Source organism: Pleurodeles waltl, chromosome 7 (assembly GCF_031143425.1).
Source record: "Pleurodeles waltl isolate 20211129_DDA chromosome 7, aPleWal1.hap1.20221129, whole genome shotgun sequence".
In the NCBI taxonomy this organism is placed as follows: domain Eukaryota; kingdom Metazoa; phylum Chordata; class Amphibia; order Caudata; family Salamandridae; genus Pleurodeles; species Pleurodeles waltl.
In genome coordinates this window covers 786,481,855-786,496,807 of record NC_090446.1, presented here as the reverse complement: position 1 = coordinate 786,496,807, position 14,953 = coordinate 786,481,855, and the positions used below count along the sequence as shown (strand labels likewise).

General features: G+C 49.2%; 1 long non-coding RNA gene across 1 annotated transcript in view; it reads left to right on the top strand.

Moving 5' to 3' along the window:
- The window catches only part of LOC138245594 (uncharacterized), a 149,048-nt gene that overhangs the window by 94,606 nt on the left and 39,489 nt on the right, over window positions 1-14,953 (top strand). The window lies entirely within an intron of this gene.

The window sequence follows — 14,953 nt, the reverse complement described above, 5'->3', positions numbered from 1 at the left end:
GGGATGCCCCGCCCCCCCACAGGAGCACACGGGAAGTGCAAACACCGCGCGTCTTTTCAAAACAGCTGTCGAAAGGCGCGCTTTCCTCGCAACCAAGTTCAAGGCCGAAACAGATAGTTGCACAGCCCAAACGCCACGGAAAAGGATGTTGTCAAAGGATTGGGAATGTGAAAGCGGTGCAGTGGGCCATTTTTTGGTTTCTTCTTGTACATAGATCATTTCTTTTTTAAACATACATTTCAAGTAGGAATTTAAAAGCGGTATATAATTTAAAAACAACATATGATGGACGGAATGCAGAACAAATCAAACATTCACCCCCAGTCACAGATCTGGGTTTAATCCATCAGTTTTTTTGCTTGCCGTGCCGTTCCAGTTTGGACCTAGCCAAATCAGTCTTGACCGTGTTCCCCATGGGAATAGTGCAGCCCAAACTGCCAGCCCCGGACCTGTCTGAACCAGAAACATACATCCGGGGACCGGTTGCAGGGTATCACCCTTCATCAGCCAGGCAACTTGAATAAAAAAAATTCTAGCTATCGCGTCAAGAATTTTAGATTCTATTAAGGACACGGAGGCGAGGATTATGCTTCTCTTAACTTTACTGACAAACACAGCAGCCAATAAAATGTAACAAATTGAAAACTACAAGTCCCATGAGCCCTATACCACCAATCACGGCTCAGTAACCGTCCATAAATAGCTTAAACGCTATAGTCCTTCCTCTTTCTTTGCGAAAACAGTTCAAACATGCTTTAACTTGCAAGACTGGTAACAAACTCTCTACGGGTCTCCGAATGATCTCAAGACGTTGGAGAAGTAACTGCATCAGCGACGATCTGTTGGATACTTTCACGAAGTCGTGTTGGATGTTCCTGAATGAGACAAAAATTAAAACTAACATCGAGGTATACCATGGGAGGGTATTTTATTCACGCTTTATATCATAACAATTTAACGCTTATAACATTTATAACCTCAAGCCATAAGGTGTGCATATTGGGTGGGATAATCCTCGCCTCCGTGTCCTTAATAGAATCTAAAATTCTTGACGCAATAGCTAGAAATGTTTTAATTCTATGTCAGGACCGGAGGCTTCGGATTAGGCTAGTTCAAAGTCTATTTACCACTTCTGATACCACAGCAACAATAGGCTTGTGATAGAACACCTTGAAAGTGGAATCGTTTGACCAGTCCGCTGCCGCCATGATATCCTCTAGCCTAGCTCCAGTCGCAAAGGCTTTCGAGGCCATGGCTCCTCTGACCGAGTGTGCCCCAAAAACACTTATTTCAATACCAGCTTCGGCTAATAACCATTTGACCCAACGGGCCAATGTTGCTGCAGCGACTGGATTAAAAGGTTTTTGTAATGAAATCAACAATTGACCAGAAACATTTTGTCTGAATTCTCTTGTGACGTCTTCATAACTTTTTAAACACTGAACAACACACAGTTTTTTATTGTGCGGAAAAGAGGGATATGAAATACATTTGGATGAAGTTTTTGTACGTCTAGAAATGGAAAAGGATACTCCATTCAGAGTATATACTCTACCTGATAAATCCAGAGCTTTAACATCTGAGACTCTTCTGCAGGAAAGCAAACATAATAGCATTGTTAATTTTGCAGATAGTTGTTTGCGAGATAAACCTTCATTATCTGGCCAGTTTCTAAGGAAACGTAAAATGATGTTAACGTCCCATAAGGAAGTATATTTCGGTAGAGGGGGTTTTACCATACGAATACCCCTAAGTAGTTTGCAAATCAAAGGGTGCTCCCTTACTGGTTTCCCCTGGATGTGAGGGTGACCCGCAGAAAGAGCTGAGCGACAATTATTAATTGTCCTATATGCCAAACCCTGGGAGGCCAATTCTGACAGAAAATTGGCTATGACATGAATCTCTGACCCCAGGGGATCCATACTTCTTGTACTGCACCAACATACCCATTTCCTCCAGGCTTGTTCGTATCTTTTCTGAGTGGAGGGGGCCCAAGATTGGGATAAGAAAAACATTGCAGAGTCCGAAACTCCAGGCACTTGCCATCGTCGCCTGAAAGTCTCCAGGCCATCAGTGTTAACAGTCCCTGCAGAATTAGAGGGTGAAAATTGTTCGACAGGTCCGAGAGAAGGTCCACAGACCATGGAATCCTCACGGAAAGTCGCATGACTGATTCATTGCGGAGGGGAACCAGGGCTGAGCACTCCACAAGGGAGTCACTAGAATGATTTCCGAGTGTTGGTGCCACACTTGTGCCAGGACGCGAGGAATCATCACAAAAGGGGGAAAGGCGTAAAGAAGTTCGTTCGGCCATACCTGTAGGAAGGCATCCGTCCCTTGTGCCTGAGGGTCCGGCCTCCAACAGAAGAAACAAGGAACTTGACTGTTCAATCGGGAGGCAAATAAATCCATCCGACATGTCCCCCAACGAAGTTGGAGAGCCTGAAAAATGCCTTGATTCAGCTTCCAGTCGCTGCCATCCCGAAGGAATCGCGAGTTCCAATCCGCTGTTGTGTTGGTAATGCCCGGAATGTATTCCGCCACCACCGAAATCTTCTGACTGAGGCAGAAGTGCCAGAACTCCTTCGCTATCTCTGCTTGGAGACGAGGCCTGCTCCCCCCCAAGCGGTTGATGTACCTGACTGCGGAAATATTGTCCATTCGCAGCAGTATGCAACAGTGCGCCTGGCGGGGAGCCAGTGATTTGATGGCAAACGACCCTGCCAGGAGTTCCAGGCAGTTGATGTGATGGGATAGTACCCCCGGGGACCAACGACCCCCGGTCTCCACAGGGCCACAACGTGCCCCCCAGCCCCAGCGGCTGGCATCCGATTCTATCACCACATCCGGATTGGAAGGAAAAATCGCTCTGCCGTTCCATAAATCCATGTGGTCTAACCACCATGAGATCTCCGTCTTGGCTTCCTCCGACAGGGGAATTAGTTCAGAATATTGAAGACCTTTCTGAAGGTGAAGAATCTTCAATCTCTGAAGGGCCCTGTAATGTAGAGGCCCGGGGAAAATCGCTTGGATGGATGACGCTAGGAGGCCGACGAGGCGTGCTAATGTCCTCAATGATATAGTCGGAGAGGCAAGCGCTCTCTTCAACTCTTTCTTGATCAAGTTCCGCTTGCTGAACGGAAGAACTAGTAGGGATGCCACAGAGTCTATCTGGAACCCTAGGAAGTCTATCTTCTGTGACGGGGTTAGACAGGACTTCTCGGAGTTTATGATAAATCCGAGGTCTTGGAGTAAATGCATTGTCCAATTGAGGTGGGTCAGAACAAGATTTCTGTCTTGGGCCATGATAAGAATGTCGTCTATGTAAATAATTAGGCGCACTCCACGTTCCCTTAAAAACTGCACCACTGGGCGTAGGAGTTTGGTGAAACACCAGGGCGCTGAGGAGAGGCCGAAGGGAAGAACCTTGAATTCGAACCATTGGGAATCCCATTGGAATTGTAGGAAACGCCTGTGAGGTGCAAAAATTGGAACTGAGAGGTAAGCGTCCTCGAAGTCTAGACGTACCATCCAGTCCTTGTCTCTTAAAAGATCTCTGAGGAGATGGATGCCCTCCATCTTGAAGTGGCGATATACCATCCAAGAATTGAATTGTTTGAGGTTTAGGACTAATCTGGAGCCGCCGCCTTTCTTTTGAACTAAAAAGATGGTGCTGGCGAAACCTCGGGGATGAGGAGAGGAGTGTATTACTGCTCCTTTTTGAATGAGAGAAAGAATCTCCTCTTTTATGAATTTGCGATCTGCGAGGGAAAAAAGGAGAGGCATAGGGGGATTTGTTTGCCTCGGGGCGCGTACAATTCTAATTGGAAGCCCTGGACCGATTGAAAAACCCAAGGGTCCTGAGTAATTGATTTCCAGGCTGGGAGAAAATGCTGTATCCTGCCCCCCAATGTGACCTCTGAAGGAGGAATAATGCTCACCTGAGTTTGCGTTGTCCTGATTGGAGTTACCTCCACGATATCCTCTGGAGGTTCGACCACGTCCCCTATAACGATTGGGGTAGAAATTGCTTTGGTTCGAATAACTCCCGCGGTTACCCTGAGAGGCGTATCTGGGAGCCTGGTATCTTCGGCTTGGCGCTCGGCCCCTGAAACGTCCGGCCCGGATAAAAAGAGCATTGTTGAATACTTTCTTGATGTTGGACTGGGCCTTGTCAAGGGCAGTGAAGGTAGCAACGTATTTGCTCAAGTTGGAAATAAATTTATCCCCAAAGAGCATACCATTGGCCGATGACCCTGCTTCATTAGTGGCTAACTCAGCGAGTTTAGGATCTAAGCGAATGAGGAAAGATCGTCTGCGCTCCGTTGACATGGCGCAGTTCGCATTACCTAGGAGGCAGATTGCTCTCTGAGCCCATTGAAGTATCTCCTCCGTATCCAACGGGGTCTCTGATTCTTTGGATTGAATGGCTAAATCCAATATTTTAGTTAGAGGACCGGATATGTCCAATAACTTGTCCTGGCATCCCCTCCAGGCACGGTCTAGACCCTTCTTGGGGTCTTTGGCGAATTTCCGGAGAAAGGTTGCCATGCTAGGATCTAATAGAGGCGTATCTGCCACCTTGCCCAGGAGGGAGGGGCGAGGGCATTGTGACCTAAGAGTGTTTCGTACTTCTTTTTCAAAACTTTTGCGTAATCTGTCTTGGACATAATTAGCCACCTCTTGGTTAGGAACCCACTCAGTAGAGCGGGGGTGGATAATATCCTCTGGTGAAAATAAAAGATTCTTGCCTTGAGAGGGATTAACTTCGGGCATCTGGTGCCGCATCTTGCGTTGCTTTTTGCGCGGTTGGGGTTCAGTCGAATCCTCTGAATCTGATTTTGATGAGGAAGGATCGTGGTAACTGGAGTGAGAGGATTGCAGAGGATTGGATGATAAGTCCTGAGGAGGGGGAAAACCTCCATATGCATGGTCTCGCAACACAGAGGTTGCCATTTGTGACCATATTTCTGCAGAAGAACTGCCACCTGAGCGTTGCAGATTGAAACCCACAGTTTCGCCGGGATCCCCGGACTGTAAGCGAGGTTGCTGGCTACTCTCGCCCAAAAATTCCCTTTTGGCGAAGTTAGATAGAGGTTGGGTAAAGGGTTTGAGGGCTTGAATCAGGGCCCAGTTCACGGAATCCTGCACATGGTAACCAAGTGCTTCCACCAGTCTTTCCTCCATTTGATGTTCTGAGGGTATTTCCTGCAGTTCGCCATACTGCTCATCATCATTGGCGTAGTACGCCATCTTAAATTAGTTTAGAAGGAGGAGTTAACAGGGGGGGGCAAAAAACCCTGAGCAGGTGATTAAAGAGTTCAACCAATCCAGTTGAGTTGTACACCGGTAAGATTTAAGTGGAGGGAGTCACCTGCTACTTAAATATTTTAAAATTGTATATTTGGTATAAAACCAAGGATGCACCCTGAGCCACGCACTTGTTAGTATTTTTGCAGCCCCTACGGGCGATTTCAGGCCGTTCTGATATTTAATTATGCTCCTCCGTGTTCACGCGCCGAAAACCCGGTCGGAAAACTCTGATCGGTTCTCTGCGCGTGCGCACGCATGGGCATGAAAAGAGGACTGAGTCCTCTTCGGACCGAGCGAAGCGCTCGTTCAGCGGCCTGCTCCCACTCCACACCGGTCACTAGGCAACGGTAAAACAACAGAAATTAGCGGAGCCGAAGCTCCAGAGTACAAGAAATAAACAACTGTTAACGCTGCGCGTTCGTTTAAATCTAGAATCTAAAAGACCAAAGCATTCGCACGTCACTTAACTGGCTGCTGGAGCAGCAAAGAAAGAGGAAGGACTATAGCGTTTAAGCTATTTATGGACGGTTAATGAGCCGTGATTGGTGGTATAGGGCTCATGGGACTTGTAGTTTTCAATTTGTTACATTTTATTGGCTGCTCTGTTTGTCAGTAAAGTTAAGAGAAGCATAATCCGAAGCCTCCGGTCCTGACATAGAATCTGGTGGCAAGCTGGATTCAAACTGGGGTGGCATGGTGAGCAAAAGAACAATGGATTAAACCCAGATCTGTGACTATGGGTGAATGTTTGCATTGTTCAGCATTTCGTCTATCATCCTTTTGTGTTGCTAAAGTTGCCCTAAGTGGGAAGGGTATGCCCAGACGTGGGTCCCTTGCTCACTGTGCCACTGGATTCAACCTAGTCTGTCTGATGAAGGGTGATACCCTGAAACCGATCCTAGGATGCTTGTTTTCAGTCCAGGGAGGACCTGGCCTGGCAGTTTGGGCTGGACTGTTCCCATGGGGAACAGGGTCAAGACTGATTTGCATATGGCTGGGTTCAAACTGGGGTGGCATGGTGAGCAAAAGAATGATGGATTAAACCCAGATCTGTGACTGGGGGTGAATGTTTTCATTGTTCAGCATTCTGTCCATCATCCCTTTGTGTTGCTAAGGTATACATTTTAAAACAACTTTTCTGGTAATGACTATTTTATACCTCTGATGACGCCTCCCTCATTTGAAGGGTCCACCCTCAATGTATTCACCGTTACTTCTTTCCACGTGAAAAGGAACAGTGGTTTTCTTAAACTCTCAGCTAACCCTAGTATTTGTGATATTACCACCCTCCGATACCACCTTCAACCATGACCAAGTTGCTTGGAGCGAAGGGGCTGGTGGGACCCATACCCTAACTCTAAATGACCCCCCTTGTGCCCCACCACGGGGTGACAGAAAGCAATGCCTGCCTCAGAGAGCAACCGTCGCATCCATCTAGCAAAAGTGGCAGACGATACTGGCACAAAAGGTTTCTGTAGGGCAATGAGCAACTGCCCAGCAGGATTCACATGCACCTTGCTGGTAGCCGCTTCATAGGCCTTAACACACTGCACCACAAAAATGTTTTTGAACATTAGGGAAAAATGGGTAAGAAACTTAATTAATGTAGGTTCTTGTTCTCGGAGAGATGGAAAAATGCACTACCTCCAGGGAAAATTTTCTACCCCTGAGGTCCAGGTCTCGGACGTCTGTAGGAGATCAGGCATAACAGCATAGTCAACTTCGCTGATAATTGTTTACATGACATATTTATTATCAGGCCACAAATTACAGAGCACTATGTTTACCTCCCACAAAGAAGAATATTTAGGCTGAGGAGGTTTCCAGAGAAGGTTTACAGAAATTAATGCCCCTCATCAGTTTACACACCATAGGGTACTCACAAAAAGGTTTACCGTGAACTGGGACATGACCTGCAGAATTGGCGGATCTGTAATTGTTCACAGACCTCTATGTCAACCCCGATTCTGCCAAGGAAGACAGAAAGTTGATTACTAAGCAGATATCCATCCAAGAGGGATCCAAACCCCTTTTGTTACATCAACTGACCCATCTTTGCCATGCAGAAGCATATCATTTGTGAGTACTAGTTGCCCAGGCCTGGTCGATGTAGGCAGAGGCTTGTGATGAAATGCCTGGCAATTTCCACCTACTCCTGAAAGCCTCAAAGCTACCAACCTCAGCTGGTCTGACATGGTCAAGGGATGTGGAAGACCCGCTGGGTTAAGCAACAGGCTCTGTTGCGACGGAATCAGAAGAGGAGTGTCACAAGACATCTCCAGAGCCATAAGGAACCAGGGTTGTGCCCTACAAAGCAGCGTTATCAGGATGAGCTCGGCTTTCTGACGACGCATTTGAATGAGAACGCTGGGAATCATGCTGAATGGAGTAAAGGCACACCCCATGTGGGAGGACCAGTCCTGCAGAAACACATCCGTCGCTAGAGCCTCTGGATCCGGATGCCAACTGAAAAATAGAGGGAGTTGGCGATTGAGTTGAGAGGCAAAGAGGTCCACCGAGCAAGGTTCCCATCTGCAATTGAGATGGAAGAATTTCGGGTGTAACCTGCAATTGCTGAAGTCTCGAAGATCACAAGAGTACCAATCCGCCACAGAGTTCTTCGACCCCGGAAGGTACTTTGCTATGATTGAAATCCGATGTTGTAGGCAAAAATGAAAGAAATCCTTGGCAATTTCGGCCAGCATATAAGCTTTCGTACCCCCAGTCTGTTGACATAGCGAACCGCTGAGATGTTGTCCATCCTCACCAGAATGCAGCAGTCCGCCTGGAAGGAGATAAGCTCTTGAAAGCAAAGGAACCTGCCAGAAGTTAAAGGCAATTTATGTGGAACTGAAGTTCCTGCTCTGACCAGCGACCCCCCCCCCCCCACCATGGATAGGGGACCACATATGCCACCCCAGCCCCACCTGCTGGCGTCCGATTCCAGAATTATGTCTGGGGCGCTGCCAAAAATTGCCCTGCCGTTCCAGGCATCCATATGGGACTACCACCAATTAATCTCCATCCTGGCTTCCAGTGAGAGCAGAATCTGATCTGAATACGTCAACCCCTTCTGAAGGTGTTGTATCTTGAGACACTGAAGGGCCCTGGAAATATGGCCTGAATGGAAGAAGCCAGTAGGCCTGCAATCCAAGCTACTGACCTCAATGATATTTCCTGGTCTCGTAATGTAGACCTCAATTCCTTCTTTATAGTCTGTGTAGGAAGCTGGCCTGGTGTGTGGTGGGTACCTACGAAACCTACACCTAATACCAGGTCTAGGTATCCCCTATTAGTGTAGTGTAGGCAGTGTCTAGAAGCCAGGCTCTCTAGAGGTAGCTGTGGATGAGCAGCCAAGGCTTAACTAGGAGACATGCAAAACTCATGCAAATACCTCTGTAGTCACACAGCACTTACACATGAAAGAAAACACTGAGGCCTTCATTATGACCATGGCAGTCTGGCCGCCACGCCGGCGGTCATTACTGCCAATGGCATGGCAGTCCAGACCGCCTTATTTTGAACATAGTACTCCACCCGCCGCCAGGCCACAGTCTACCGTCAGGCCGACTATGAGCACATTCGGCCCGGTGGTGGAGGCAGGACAGGCGGTGGGATTACAATCCCATTTCCGCCAGGGATTCCCTGGCGAGTTACCCCACCAGGAAATCCCTGGCAGAAAGCATACGGGTGACAGGAATAATCATTCCTGTCACCTGTATGTGATATGCCTGGCCCCTCCCCCCCTTTCCACAGTCCCTACCCACCCCCAAGCCCCTATAACAGCCCCCACCCCGAGCCCTGAAAATCGACCGCCCAGCCCTCCTTCCCCAAAACCCCATGCAGGTCCCCCCCACCCTGACCCTTACCTTCCCCCACTCCTACATCCAGGCTACCCCAAACCCCCACATCCACATTCACCCATTCACGGTCATGCATACATGCACTCAGACACACGTCCCCCACCCTAACCCTCACCATCCCCCACTCCTACATCCAGGCTACCCCAAACCCCCACATCCACATTCACCCATTCACGGACACCACAGACACCCACGCACACTCCCATGCACTCACACACACACACTGTCACGCTGCTCCGGGAGGGAACGGGCTCCCTGGATACTGCTCCGCCGCCATCTCCACCTCTCCTTACACCGTCACGCCTATAACTGCTTCATTATAGGCGCGGCGGTGTAGGGAGTGACATGGCGGTGAGGGTGGAGCAGCATCCACCCCTGCCAACGACCACCAACATGGCAGGCCTCAATGCCATCACTGGCGGTGAAGCACCATGCGTCATTATTTGGCGGGATGCTGACCGCCACCACTGGCGGTCTTTTGTTGACCGCCGGCACGGTTGGCAGTGAGTCATTCGTCCATGTACATAATGAGGGCCTCAGTGTTACAGAAAATAAATGTACTTTATTTTAGTGACAGAGTTACCAAAAACTACTAGAGAGGCAACCCTCCAATAGGAGGTAAGTAACACAATAGATATGTACACTAGTAATCAGAAATAGGCATAAGTAGCAATAGAAAACAGTGCAATAGCAAATAGGCAATAGTGACCCTAAGGGAGCTAAAACCATATTCTAAAAAATGGAATGCGAATGCAGGACCCCCACCTAGGTAAGTGGAATGTGTAGAGGGGAGCTGGGGGTACTAGAAAACCCTAAAGGTAAGTATCACGGTGCCCCCCAACGACCAGGAAGAAAGGAGTAACTTACTGGATTTTCCCCAAACCACCAAAAAAGAAAGAAAAAGAAGAAAATGCAACACCCAGACAAGACTGCAAGAAACCAGCAGTTGTTTCCTGAAGAGAAAAACCTGTGGAAGAAAGGGACCAAATCCAGAAATCACAGAAGAGTCCAGTGGGGGCAGGAGCCACTACCCACCCAACTGTTGTCGCAGGAGTTGGTCGATAGTGGGACGAAGATGGTGAGGAATGCAGGCCTGGATCAGGTGAAGAGTTCCTGTATGATGCAGTCGGTCAGTGACGTGGAAAAGCCACCAACAAGCCTTGGCAAAGGCAGAAGTCACGGTGAAGCAAAAGTGAAGCTGCTGGGGACCAGCAAGGTCCCGGAGGACTAAACCCACAGGGGAGAGATTTAGGGGGACCCTCAGCAAGGCATAGAGTCCACTGAAGAAGAGACAGCCCCCACAGGAGACCCACTGGAAGAGGAACCAGGAGTCGCAGCGGAGCCCACACAGCACAACTGGAGAAGGTTCCCATGCCCACTAATATGCCAAATGTGGGGTGTAAGTGGTTCAAGTAACCAAGTTTGGAGGGAGAGAGCATAATCACTGGGGTCCTGGTTAGCAGGATCCCAGTGAACACCGTTAAACATACTGACAACAGGCAAAAAGTGGGGGTAACCATGCCAAGAAAGAGGGTACTTTCCTACAGTCTGGATCTTCTGGGAAGGAAGAATCAACTAGGATAACACCAAATCTATCTGGAATCCCGAAAATTCCATCCGTTGGGAAGGGATCAGACACAACTTCGTCTGACTGATGATAAACGCCAGGTTCTGCAGCAATTGAAGACAAGTGGAGGGATTCTGTCTGAGGATCCTGAGCCATATGGATGATACTGTGGAGGTAAACAATTAACCTGATGCTCTTGGCACGAAGGGCCTCTACCACAGGTCTCATCAGCTTAGTGAAACACCATGAGGCTGAAGAAAGATCATAGGGAAGGACCTTGTACTCGTAGAATTGACCGAGCCAGAAGAATAGAAGAAATTGCCTCTAAGGGGCAAAGTTTGGAACTGAGAGGTACACGGCCTTTAGGTCCAGCTGGACCATCCAGTCACCTTCTTGTAGCAGATCTCAAAGGAGTTTAATACCTTCCACATTGAAATGCCTGTATACGATACATGAATCAAACTGTTTCAAATTGACCACCAGGTACGTGCCTGCCTCTTTTGCTGACCAAGAAGATGGTGCCGATGTAGCCCCCGGGACGAGGGGCAGAAAGACATCTGATGTCTTTCTGGATCAGAGAAAGAATCTCTTTTGAAATAATCTCCTATCTTGTACGGAAAAATACAGCTTCTGGAATGGAGAAGTCTGCACCGGGTAGCTGAAAAACTCTAGTCTCGAGGACCCACAAATCCTGGGTCAGGAGCTTCCAACTGTGAGCAAACAACCAAATCCTGTCCCCCAAAATCACTTATGACAATGGTAAAATTCTCACCTGAATATCCTGAATCCTTGGAGCCTCTCTGTTGTCCCCTGCCATAGCCTCTACGGACTGGTTGGTGACCCCCACCAGCTCAGGTGGGGTAGAAGGTCTAGTCTGAGGACTGGTCTTGCCCACCTCTGCAGGAACAATTGAAGTTGCTATGTTGGGAGCCCTGGTACGCACCTCGGCCTGACCAATGGGCCCTATATCGTCCGGCTCTTCCAGAAAGGCTGTTTCAAAATATTTTCTTTCGTGAGAAATGCTTTATCCAACGCATTATAAGTCACAGCGAACTAGGCCAGATTCTTTTCAAAGGGCCCTCCAAAGAGGAGACCTTGCACCACTGGTTCTGCCTCAGAGGAAGCAAGATCATTTAGCTTGCGCATCAAAATAGACCCCTGCCTTTTGGTAGAAATTGCCATGTTGGCATTACCCAACTGCCAGACGGCACGCTGTGCCCATCCAATCAAAATTTATAGGTCTATAGTGTAAGGAAATGCCTCCTTGGCATGGTTACCCCCTGACTTTTTGCCTTTGCTGATGCTAAGTTATGAATTGAAAGTGTGCTGGGACCCTGCTAACCAGGCCCCAGCACCAGTGTTCTTTCCCTAAACTGTACCTTTGTCTCCACAATTGGCACAACCCTGGCACTCAGGTAAGTCCCTTGTAACTGGTACCCCTGGTACCAAGGGCCCTGATGCCAGGGAAGGTCTCTAAGGGCTGTAGCATGTCTTATGCCACCCTAGGGACCCCTCACTCAGCACATACACACTACTTCCCAGCTTGTGTGTGCTGGTGGGGAGAAAATGACTAAGTCGACATGGCAGTCCCCTCAGAGTGCCATGCCAACCTCACACTGCCTGTGGCATAGGTAAGTCACCCCTCTAGCAGGCCTTATAGCCCTAAGGCAGGGTGCACTATACCACAGGTGAGGGCATATGTGGATGAGCACTGTGCCCCTACAGTGTCTAAGCAAAACTTTAGACATTGTAAGTGCAGGGTAGCCATAAGATTATATGGTCTGGGAGTCTGTCAAACATGAACTCCACAGCACCATAATGGCTACACTGAAACTGGGAAGTTTGGTATCAAACTTCTCAGCACAATAAATGCACACTGATGCCAGTGTGCACTTTATTGTAAAATACACCCAGAGGGCATGTTAGAGATGCCCCCTGAAAACATACCCGACTGCCAGTGTGGGCTGTCTAGTTTCTGCCAGCCTGCCACATACCAGACATGTTGCTGGCCACATGGGGAGAGTGCCTTTGTCACTCTGTGGCCAGGAACAAAGCCTGTACTGGGTGGAGGTGCTTCTCACCTCCCGCTGCAGGAACTGTAACACCTGGCGGTGAGCCTCAAAGGCTCACCCCCTTTGTTACAGCGCAACAGGGCATCCCAGCTAGTGGAGATACCCGCCCCTCCGGCCACTGCCCCCACTTTTGGCGGCAAGGCTGGAGGAGATAATGAGAAAAACAAGGAGGAGTCACCCCATAGTCAGGACAGCCCCTAAGGTGTCCTGAGCTGAGGTGACTCTTACTTTTAGAAATCCTCCATCTTGGGGGGCGTGGCCGGGCCACGAAGAAAGATGGCCGCCTCATACGAGAGCTACGCATCGCGGCGAACACGGGGGGCGGCTGGGGCGCTGAGATGGCAAGAAAACATACTGTGTACGGCGACACCCGCTCCGACAACCGTTGTGCCCCGGTCTGAAGCCTGGAGACACCGTGAGGGCGACCGGGGAGCTAAGATCTCGCGACCTGCCCAAGTCCCTTCCTTCCTGACGGAGAGGGCCTGGCTGGAGGGGCGGAGCCGTGTAAAAGGAGAGCCGCACATGGTGCGGCCGTGGAACAGACTGACGAGCCGCGGGACCGTGAGGAGTAGTCTACACGAGATACTTAGATCTCCCGAGGAGATCCGCCGAGGCGTCAAAGACCCGCATTCTACACGACGGTCCTGCAGAAGAGCCGGGATGACCGAAAAAGTGCAAACCAACGGAGACGGAGGTGCGATCTCTCTCCCACCTCCATCGTCACCCTTCCCTCCCGCTCTCCATAAACCGAAAACCACCGGAAGATCGGAACACCCCCCCCCCACGGAGATATTAAGCGTAATTACCTCTCCTCTTCCTCCCCATAATCATTGAAGGAATAAGAGGGGACAGAGGAGATGCTAGAGGGGAAGAAGGGAATAAATGGGGACGAACAGGATGAGGTGGAGAGACAAAAAGAGGGGGCACGGTGGAAACGAAAGGAAAGTGTAAAGTGGAGAAAAAAAGGAGCAGAGAGACAGACGAGGAGCAGAGAGGCGACGACAAGCACATATACCGCATTCAACCCTCTCCCCACAGGAACGCAGCCACGTGCAACCCCGACCAGCCCAGACGACAGGCGAAGGGCTCAGAGGAGGCCACACTCCCCCATCACTACCTGCACGTAACAACAACCACAAAAGAGTCAGGTACAGGGGAAAGCAACCAAACCCCCATAAATACTCTGGGCTGTGACAATCCCCACACCAGTTCTACCATAGCGGAACCGACAAGGATGTAACCGAAAACAAAGTCAGGTCGCTGAACTTTGGCATAGCAGTTAAAGGGGGAAAAAGCAACGGAAGAAAACGAAGAACCACGAATAAAAGAAAACGCTCAGAGGAGGGCAAGGAGACGGGGGAAAAAAAGGGAGGGGGAAAAGGAAGGGATAGAATAGAAGTAAGAATCAACGGCCAAAGAAAAGCCCATGCCCCAACTGGACTTAGAGGAGGGAGAACAGTACACTAAGCAGAAGACTCGGGCGGACTATCGAGGCGATGCCCGGTAACAAACTGAATCAAAAATCCGCCAGTAAACCTGCACGACAGTTATTATTCTCGGAAGCACTCCAACACAAACGCTTAGCCTCTACCACAACCAACCCCCAAACATCATCACCTCCAACTGAATCCACCACAATGGCAGAAAAGAGCCACTCCACAACAATGGATAGGATATTACAGGAAATCACCACTGTCAGTCGCCGCATAGATGGGATGAACGCCTCTATAACTTCACTAACTCTAGAGACTAAATCCATGCGAGCTGAAATTGCAGGCTTCCAATCCAGAGTGACTGGACTGGAACAACGCATGGGATTGGTAGAGGCACAGACCACCATGTCTCGGGACCGAGACCAAGACCTCCTCTATCTGAGGAGTAAGTAAATGGACATGGAAGATAGGAGCCGGAGAGATAACATACGTCTACATGGGATACCGGAAAATGAAGAAGGCGTGGACGTGCAATCCTTCCTGAGATCTATCCTTCCAAAACTGACCTCATTGGACTTTGACCCACCGATAGAATTCCAACGGGCGCACCGAGTAGGACCAAAGCACCCCGGCAACTCCTCAAGACCTCGACCAATCATTGCGTGCTTACTACGGCACAATCAGACTCGTCAAATACTTCAAGCG